Genomic DNA, 10,294 nt, shown 5'->3' on the forward strand with positions numbered 1-10,294 from the left:
TTGTAATTGAAATTGGTTTATTTTTTATGCACATGCAGAGTTAGGAAAACTAGGAATGTTCAGGCCTGCTCACTATTCTCTTTATTGTCTTTGTTCTCAGGAAAGGGAAAGGAAAAAAAAAAAAAAAAACTCATTCCTTTTTTTCTCCCTTTTCACTGCAACAATATCTAGTTCCCTGATCAGGGATTGAACCCAGGCCCCCTGCATTGGAACATGGAGTCTTAGCCACTGGACTGCCAGGGTCTTCCCAAGAAATCCTGACTTCTCAGCATGTTTCAAGATCAAAAATAAGCATTTATTTAGTGTTAGGCACTGTTCTAAGTACTTTGAATGTATTTATCCATTTAATTATTACAACATGGTATGAGATATTTTGGAGAGTAGCATACTGAAGCATAAAGACTTAAAATAACTTGCCTAAGCTATACAGGTAGAAAGCAGCTTTGCTGAGAATCAAACCCAAGCTGTCTGCCTTTCAATCCTGCACTCCTATCACTGGTTTGGTGGTTTAGTCGCTAAGTCATGTCCGACTCTTGAGATCTCATGGACTGTAGCCTGTCAGGCTCCTCTGTCCATGGGATTCTCCAGGCAAGAATACTGGAGTGGGTTGCCATTTCCTTCTCCAGGGGATCTTCCCAACCCAGGAATCGAATCCAGGTCTCCTGCATTGCAGGCAGATGATTTACCAACTGAGCTATGAGGGAAGCCCTCATTATACAGATAATGAGTTTTATAAATGTATATACCTATACGTGTGTGCTAAGTCGTTTCACTCGTGTCCGACTCTGTGCAACACTGTGGATTATAAACCAGCCAGGCTCCTCTGTCCATGTGATTCTCCAGAGAAAAATTATCAATAACACTAAATAACATTTCCAGTTAATTTTGGAAAGCAAGAAAATATTCTTGACTCTATTAACGTTATCAAATGGGTTTAACACGGTTTAACACAATTTTTGGGGGTTTCCCAGGTGTCTCACTGCTAAAGAAATCAGGAGAAATGGGTTGCCTCGGTTGGGACAACCCTATGGAAAAGGAAATAGCAACCCACTCCAGTATTCTTGCCTAGGAAGTCCCATGGACAGAGGAACCTTGTGGGTTACAGTCCATGGGGTGGTAAAGGAGTCGGACACTGCTTAGCCGCTAAACACCACCACCACTACAATTTTTAGTAGTTTTACAAAGACCAAAGAGTCGGACACGACTGAGCGACTGAACTGAACTGAACTGGAGACCAAGAGGCAGCATTCTCTTTGTCCACCAGAGGGCGCTGCCAGCACAATGCCCGAGTTCAAGATTCTCTGTCTCGTGGTTTTAACACACTGGGTCCATGCCATCATCAGTAGCCAGCCTCACATAGTTGTCTATCTTTGACAAAGCACACACAAAGGAATTGTTACTTCCAAATGCTAAAACAGAAGGAGCTCTGCTCACTGTCGTGTCCTGTGGCTTTTCTCAAGGAGAGGAAACCACTGAGAAGGGCATAGGTCTCTGAGTCATGGTGATTCTTACGTCCTGTGAGGGATATCCCAGGACCAGAAGACCAGTCTTTATGTTCCACAGGCACACACCAGGCTGGGGTGATGGGGCATGTGCATGCCAGGCAGGGGTCTCCCTGCAGGGGAAAATGTTGGGACATATTTGGAGCCAAATGTGGGTCCCTTGACTGAGACCCTGGAGTTGCTAATTAATAAAATCAGCTCTTTATGCCCATGCAGGCTTCCCTTGTGGCTCAGCAGTAAAGAACCCAACTGCCAATTCAGGAGACCGGGATTCGATCCCTGGGTTGGGAAGATCCCCTGGAAAAGGGCATGGCTACCCACTCCAGTATTCTTGCCTGGAGAATCCCATGAACAGAGGAGCCTGGCGGGCTGCAGTCCATGCGGTCACAAACAGCTGGTCACGACTGAGTGACTAAGCAACAACAACAACGCCCATGCACTGACTCCTGCGGTGAAAACATTTCCTTGATAAGCCAGACAGGGAGGGATTTGCTAGGGCTGGCCTGCTGTGTCTCACACAGTTGAGGAAGCCACAGACAACTTTTGTTTTGTTGGCTTTTTCCCTCCTGATGTGTGCGTATATGATTTTACTGTCATCGGGCAGTTGGTTTGTGAAAAATCTGCTACACTGATGTTAGAGAAGCATAAGAGCAGGAATTTTCAGTCTGATAATGTTTTACAGCATTGACTGTCACTTTATAGGTTTGTTAATGCATCATCCAGAGAAAATGAATACTAAGGCATTTTGGAAGGACTTTAAAATCCCAGGGCAAAATTTCCAAAGCTCTTGTGACTGAAAAGGAGTTGAAAAGGCATGTTCTCCAACTTCTTAAAAGATAATGTCTTCTTATTTTTAAAATTTTTATTGGAGTGTAGTTGACTTAAAATGTTGCGTTAGTTTCAGATGTACAGCTAAGTGAATCAGTTATTTATATATTTATATATATATATATCCATTTTTTCAGATCCTCTTCCCATATAAGTTATTATAGAATATTGAGTAGAATTCCCTGTGCTGTACAGTAGTCATTATTAGTCATATATTCTATACATCTTCTTCTTTAAGTCGCTTCAGTTGTGTCCGACTCTGTGCGACCCCATAGACGGCAGCCCACCAGGCTCCACCGTCCCTGGGATTCTATTCATAGTAGTGTGTGTATTTAATCCCAATCTCCCAATTTGTCACTTTCCCCTACTTTTCCCTTTTGGTAACTAGAAATTTGATTTTGAAATTATGAGTCAGTTTCTGTTTTTAAATAAGTTCATTTGTATCATTTTTATTAGATATCACATATAAGTGAAATACGATATTTGTCTTTCTCTGTGTGACTTACTTCACCTAAGTATGGTAATCTCTAGGTCCCTCCATGCTCCTGCAAATGGAATTATTTCATTCTTTTTTATGGCTGAGTAGTGTTCCATTGTATATATGAACCACATTGTCTTTATCCACTCCCTGTCTAACCATTTTTTGATGCTTGAATTATCTCTGTGACAATACTCCCCAAAGGTTCTCTGACTCATGCTTGAATTTCCTCATGGTGGCCATCATACCTGCCAACGCATCCCCCTCCATTTTGGGTGCTCACCGTTAATTTCTATCCACTGGTTTCAGATTTTTAGCAATCACTACCCGTATTTATTGAAACCTGGGAGCTGGTTAGATGTTCTTTTATTGTATCCCCTAAAGCAGATGTCCTCAACCTTCGGGTCCTAATGGCTCATGATCTGAGGTGGAGCAGGTGTAATAATAATAGAAATGAAGTGCACGATAGATGCAGTGTGCTCGAATCACTTGAAACCATCCCTCTACCCACCAAGTCCACGGGAAAATTGTTTTCCATGAAACCAGTCTCTGGCGCCAAGAAGGTTGGGGACCACTGCCCTGAAGCTTCTCTATGGGTGTATTAGGTAACTTGGCTGCCATTATAAAGGGTCTTAGACTGGATGGTTTAAAAACAAATTAATTTTCTCACAGTTTGAGAGGCTAGAAGTCCAAGGTAAAGGTCTTGCTTTGTTCAGTTTCTGCTGAGAGTTCTCGCCCAGCTTTTAGATGGCCGCCATCCTGTTATGCGGTCACATGGCTCTTTTTCAGCGTGTGTGAAAAGGGAGGGAGAGTGTTCTCTGGTGTCTCTTCAAAGAAGAACAGTAATCTGGTGGATCAGGGCCCCGCCTTTATGTCCTCATTTAACCTTAATTAACAGCAGCAGATTTTATTTTGGGGGGCTCCAAAATCATTTCAGACGGTGACTGCCGCCATGAAATTAAAAGACATTGCCTCTAGGAAGGAAATCTGTGACAAACCTAGACAGCATATTAAAAAGCAGAGACATCATTTTGCTGACAAAGGTCCATCTAGAAAAAGCTATGGTTTTTCCAGTAGTCATGTACAGATGTGAGAGATGGTTCATAAAGAAGACTGAGTACTGAAGACTTGATGCTTTCGAATTGTGGTGCTGGAGAAGACTCCTGAGTGTCCCTTACACAGCAAGGAGATCAAACCAGTCAATCCGAAAGGAAATCAGTCCTGACTGTTCATTGGAAGGACTGATACTGAAGCTGAAGTTCCAATACTTTGACCACCTGATGCAATCAGCGGATTCATTGGAAAAGACCCTGATGCTGGGAAAGATTGAGGGCAGGAGGAGAAGGGGGTGACAGAGGGTGAGATGGTTGGATGGCATCACCAACTCAATGGACATGAGTTTGAGCAAACTCCAGAGACAGTGAAGGACGGGGAAGCCTGGTGTGCTGCAGTCCTTTGGGTCCCAAAGAGTTGGACACCACTTAGTGACTGACCAACAACAAACCTTAATTACTTCCTTAGTGGTTCCATATCCAAATACAGACACCCTGGAGGTTATGGCTCCAACACATGACTTTGAGATACAGAAACATTCAGTCCAGAACAATGGGATGATTATCCTAATTTTACAGAGAAAGAAACTGTAAGGATTTTGATTTGGTTTCTCATGCAATGAGTGCTGTGATTGGGATTGGAACCAGACCTGCCTGACTCTAGAGCTGGTGTTCTTCCCACGATGCCACATGGCCTTCTGTGCCTTATTCTTCAGAAGGCCGGTGCGCATCGGCCGTGAGACAGCCCAGGAATGGACGAGCTCTTGCAGGTCATCGCCCAGCCCAGTTCGCCAGTGAAGGAGACACGATGGAGGTGTGGGACCGCAGGCCTATGTAGTAACGAGACACGCACTTTCCTGGAGTGGAGCCAAAGCTGGGGTGGGGGTGTGTGTGCCGTGACCAAGGTCGTCGAGGACCCGGTGTATTCGTTTTGACGGCGCTGCCGTAACAATGCACACAGGTTGAGGGTCTTACACAGCAGATGTCTATTTCCTCATGGTTCTGGAGACCAGAAATCCAAGGTCGAGGTGTCGAGGTTTCTCCTGAGGATGCTCTCCTTGGCTTGCAGACAGCCGTCTTCTCCCTGTATCCTCACATGGTCTTCCTGCTGTGTGTGTCTGTGTTCTAATCTCCTTTTCTTAAAAAAAATTTTTTTCTTCACATTATTTTTATTTATTTAGCTGAGCCAGGTCTTTGTTGTGGCATGAGGGATATATATACATATGTGTGTATATATATATATATATATATATATATATATATATATATATATATATTTTTTTTTTTAGTTGTGGCATGTGGGATCTATTTCCCTGACCGGGGATCGATCCCGGGGCACCCTGCCTTGAGAGCACACTCTTAGTCACTGGACCACGAGGGAAACCCCTAATCTCATCTTCTTTTAAGAACAGAAGCCTTGCTGGATTAGGGTCTACCCTAATGACCTCATTTAACCTTAATTACTTCTTTAAAGGCCCTATCAACAAATAAAATCATGTTCAGATGTACTGGGGTGGGAACTTCAGCACATGAATTTCGGGAGGGGGCACAATTCAGTCGCTAACACGCAGGGTGCTGGCCACCCATCTGCAGAGTCCTGTCCAGCAGAGGGCGATAATGCTTGCAGACCAGCTCCCAGGACAGTGATGACCAGATCTGCAGCCTCCCTAGGAGAACGCTTCCAGAAACACAGTTTGTTTCTCCTGAACGTACCCCGGTTCACTTGTTACCCCAACTACTTCCAAATAGCAAGGAAAGAAAAAAAGCAACAACTTTTAATGTAATAAAACAATGTTCTCTTTCTGAACTGTGGGATTGTTTTCCTGTAATCAGAAAACATTTTTCTCCTCTCTGTTAGATAGCATCTCTTTCAGTGTTCTGTTTGCTTTTTCTCCCAGCCCTTGTCTTCTGTCCCCTCCCATCTGGCAAATACTTGTAAGTTACATAAATTGGTTTCCTTACCTATCATTACAGCATAGGAGTGGCTGGCCCTCGTACGTAGGGTACATGCTGTCCTCCGGGAAGGGCACAGTTACGAAACCAAATCATACCAGGACTTTAGAAATATTTGGAGAAAGATACAGAAGCACCCATGAGCCTGGCACATCGACACAACTCTCTTCACCTTGCCTTGTGCTTTCGTAGCCACATGCTTATGTATTTTGTATCTGTGAGGATCCAGGCAGGAAAGCAGGAACTAAATCCAATTGTTTTAACAGAGAAAATTTAACATAGAGAATTGTCTAAACAGGAGTTGGAGGATTCAAAAAAGCCAAAAGGCAACACAGAGAAAGATGTTGTAGGGAGCAGCTACCTACCTCTCCTTAGGGGATTTCCCTGGTGGCTCAGCGGTAAACAATCTGCCTGCCAGTGCGGGAGATGTGGGTTCGATCTCTGGGTTGGGAAGATCCCCTGGAGAAGGAAAGGACAACCCACTGAAGTATTCATGCCCAGAGAATCCCATGTACAGAGGAGCCTGGTGGGCTGCAGTCCATGGACTTGGACACGACTGAGTGACTAAGCAACAACAACAGCAACAAGAGGTCAGAGAGACAGCTCTTTCTCTCTACCATGTGAGAACATGGCAAGAAGGTGGCCATCTGCAGCTTGCAAGAGGTCCCTCACGAGACAGCAAATCAGCCAGCATCTTGATCTTGGAACGTCCACCCTCCAGAACTGTGTAAAATAAATGTCTGTTGTTTAAGCCACCCCATGTATGGTGCTTTGTTGTAGCAGCTTGAACTGGGAGAGCTCCTCTTCCTAGTACCAGAGACTCTTGCTCAAGTACATGCCTGTGTGCTCAGTCACTAAGTCATGTCCAACTCTTTGCAACCCCATGGGCCATAGCCCACCATTCTCCTCTGTCCATGGGATTCTCCAGGCAAGGATACTGGAGTGGGTTGCCAATTCCTCCTCCAGGGCATCTTCCCGACCCAGGGATCAAACCCAGGTGGATTCTGTACCAACTGGGAAGCCCACGCATAGGTACATACACAGAGAGAAATGGGTCCATGGGAAAGAGGCTGGGTCACTTACACCTACTTATTAAGAGCTTCCACTGTGGTGAGTCTTATGGTTAACATGCATACCAGGCACATGTATCTCCACACCCCATGCTTATTCTCAGAGATCTATCCACATACCTCATTATCACCAGACCACTCTAATCACCAGTTTTCCAATCCTGTTCTCTCTAAGTCCCTGCGTGCACATGTGCTGAGTCACTTCAGTTGTGTCCGACTCTATGCTACCCTATGGACTGTAGCCCCACCAGGCTCCTCTGTCCATGGGATTTCCCAGGGAAAAATACTGGAGTGGGTTGCCATGCTCTCCTCCAGGGGATCTTTCCAACCCAGGATCGAACTCACGTCTCTTATGTCTCCTGCATTGGCAGACAGTTTCTTTACCACTAGTGCCATCTGGGAAGGCCCTAAGTCTCCGACCACTTGCCAAACCATCAGCCCCTCCCCAGGAATCAGTGTAGACCTGTGCCTCTGATTCCCTCTCTGAAGAGAACAACAGATGTTCTGATTAGAGTTCTTCCTGCTGTCCTTCGGGGGCACTTCTGATTGGGTTAGTAAGTAGCATGCCATTTCTGCTTTGTGTGTAACGAAGAATACATCATCATCTGTGACAAGGGGGAGGCCTTTTCTCTCCATCATCAGCGAGTCCCAGACAACCCTATGAGGCCATGCAATGGGCTGAACAGGAAGAGATGTCAGAGAGTCTGAGAAACCTGCTCATGCAAATTACCTGTGCCTTCTGAGCCTGCTTGAGCCCTATTGTATAATACCATTTCCACCTGGAAATGTGCGTCTCTGAGCTCAAGCATCCCTGCCATTATGACACAGGGCATCAGGTAACGTCAGTTCATGATAGAACACTGGGGTCCCATGGCCCTAGGATATCCCATGGCGAAGTATTCAGTGTCTGTCAGGCCCAGTAAAAGGCTAGGACTTATTCTCAAAAGGAGAATAATCTGTGGATGAGGGCAAGGCTTTGCTCTTAAACCTTAAGGTTCTGCTCTGTGATTCCCCTATTGAAGCTTGTCAGAGGCTTCATACCACATCGTCAGTTTCCATAGAAACCTCACGCATCACGGATCTTCTGGGTCACAAGGCCTAAATGACACAGCATCTAACTCTGGAGCCTGCTGCAGGTACCCTACGGGCCTCTGAGCCTCCCTCAAAACTGGAAACCTGATGTGTCAGAGTAGAATATTCAGTATAATATGTTCCGTTTAAAATAAAAAAGACCCACCAAGCATTATCATGTCTTTTTCAGTGGTAAGAGATGGGAGGAGCAGCATCTTGTTCTCATTTTGGAGAGGACATCCCAGCCTGTTCTGTTGAGACCATAGGGCTTGTCTCTCAGCTCTGGCTGGCATCTGTTTTCTTACTAAGGCATCGAATTTTATATCAGATACATTAGTACGTGTGCTCTTTGCAACCCTACGGACTGTAGCCCACCAGGCTCCTCTGTCCATGGGATTTCCCAGGCAAGAATACTGGAGTGGGGTGCCATTTGTCCTCCACGGGAAATGAATCTCCTCCTAACCCAGGGATTGAACACTTGTCTCCTGCGTCTCCTGCATTGGCAGTGGAATGCTTTACCATTGAGACACCTGGGAAGCCGCAGGTACTTTTGTTTTGATATTTAAATGGACAAATAGCTAACACTGAATTGTTTGCTCCTGTAGATTCCTAGAGCTTACAAGTAGAACTTAAATTCTAGTTCTAGACATCCAGACCAATGTTGGGAACTTCCATGAGTACTAACACAAGTCAGCAGTGAGTTCAGGTTAGAATGTATGAACAAATTCTTCCTTCTCATCAGCTATGAGTCTCTGCTTAGCTCTTAGGGAGTGCATTCACATGGGATATCTGAGACGAAATCCTTATAACTTAAGAAAGATTTGAGAAATCAGTGTTTGGAAGTTTTTATCCTTGATGAATATGGTTGTAGCTGAAATGCAATGAAATTTTTACTAAAATATTAAAGTACATTATAATATTATATTTATAGTATTACAGTCTGCCACATTATATATTATAGTATAATTATAATATATATAATATAGCTATACTATAATATATAAGCTGTGTATTGTAGTATGGCATACTACAATATGGGCTTCCCAGGCAGTGCTAGTGGTAAAGAACCCACCTGTCAATGCAGTAGACTTAAGAGACACGGGTTCGATCCCTTGATCGGAAAGCTCCCCTGGAGGAGGGCATAGCTACCCACTCCAGTACTCTTGCCAGGAGAATCCCATGGACAGAGGAGCCTGGTGGGCTACAGTCCGTAGGGTTGAAAACTGCAGCAACTTAGCATGCATGCATGCATACTGTAATATGTAATATTAGACTGCTGCATAGACATATGCCTCCGGTAGCACTTGTCTTGTAGGACTTGGACTTGGGGGTCATTTCCAAATGTTAATATTTGGGGAATAGATTCTGTCTGTGCCCTTTCCACCTTGATAAGGGTTGGTCAGAGTCAAGGATATAGACAGCCACACTTTCTCTTAGGCGGATTCCCTGTGTGTTAAAGGAGTGTCTGGTGTGAATTCCATGACCTTCCTGTGAGAACTCTGTTAAAAACACAAGGATTCTGATTATTGACACTGATAGCAGTGTCAGCCAAGTTCTCAATCAATGCTGTATGGCCCAGGGTTGAAATGCAGCCAAGTTTTATGCTTATGCCTTCATGCCCCTAAGTATTGATATTTCTTAAAGAATATGACAGCTACTACTATATTCTCCTTAGCAGTTATTACAAGGGCGGGGTGACTCACGAATTGCGTTCCTTCTGGCCTCAGGTAGCCTTAAGCCTCTGAAAAGTGCCTTTTGCTTTCCAAGATTAGAATCAAGACCCTGGAGACTGTGCCTTTCAATTCTTCTTTCTGAGAACTCGTTCTAATTGCTACAAGTCCACTTCCTATAAACAGATTAGTATCCTGATTGCGATGTTTACACCAACTTAATGAAGTTTTCATCGTTGTATTGAAAGTGGTTTAACAACAGCTATACTGAGCACTGGCAGAAACCTCCAGAATGTCCAGTCCTGAACTGCAAATCCAAGACTTTGCGACAGTTCTCTATAAAATGTCCAAGAAGCACACCAGCTACTGCTTCAAGTTCTATTTTTGAAAGCAAAATAGAGCAGCTTTATAAATTCCTAAAAAGGGGGAAAAAGGAATTGAAAGAGCCAATAGAATGACATTTTCTGGCTTCCCTCAAAAATAATGGGCTTTGATAGAAATGTCCAGCCATCATTTTCGATGGCTAGGACGCAGACAGAAAACAATTTAAAATGGGAACAAGGTTGGTTTACAATATTATGTTAGTTTTAGATATGCAACATACTGCCTGACTTATATTTTGTAACTGGAGCTTGTGCCTCTTAATCACCTGTTTTGTCTGTGGCTCCAT

Source organism: Bos indicus, chromosome 8, assembly GCF_029378745.1.
Source record: "Bos indicus isolate NIAB-ARS_2022 breed Sahiwal x Tharparkar chromosome 8, NIAB-ARS_B.indTharparkar_mat_pri_1.0, whole genome shotgun sequence".
NCBI lineage: Eukaryota > Metazoa > Chordata > Mammalia > Artiodactyla > Bovidae > Bos > Bos indicus.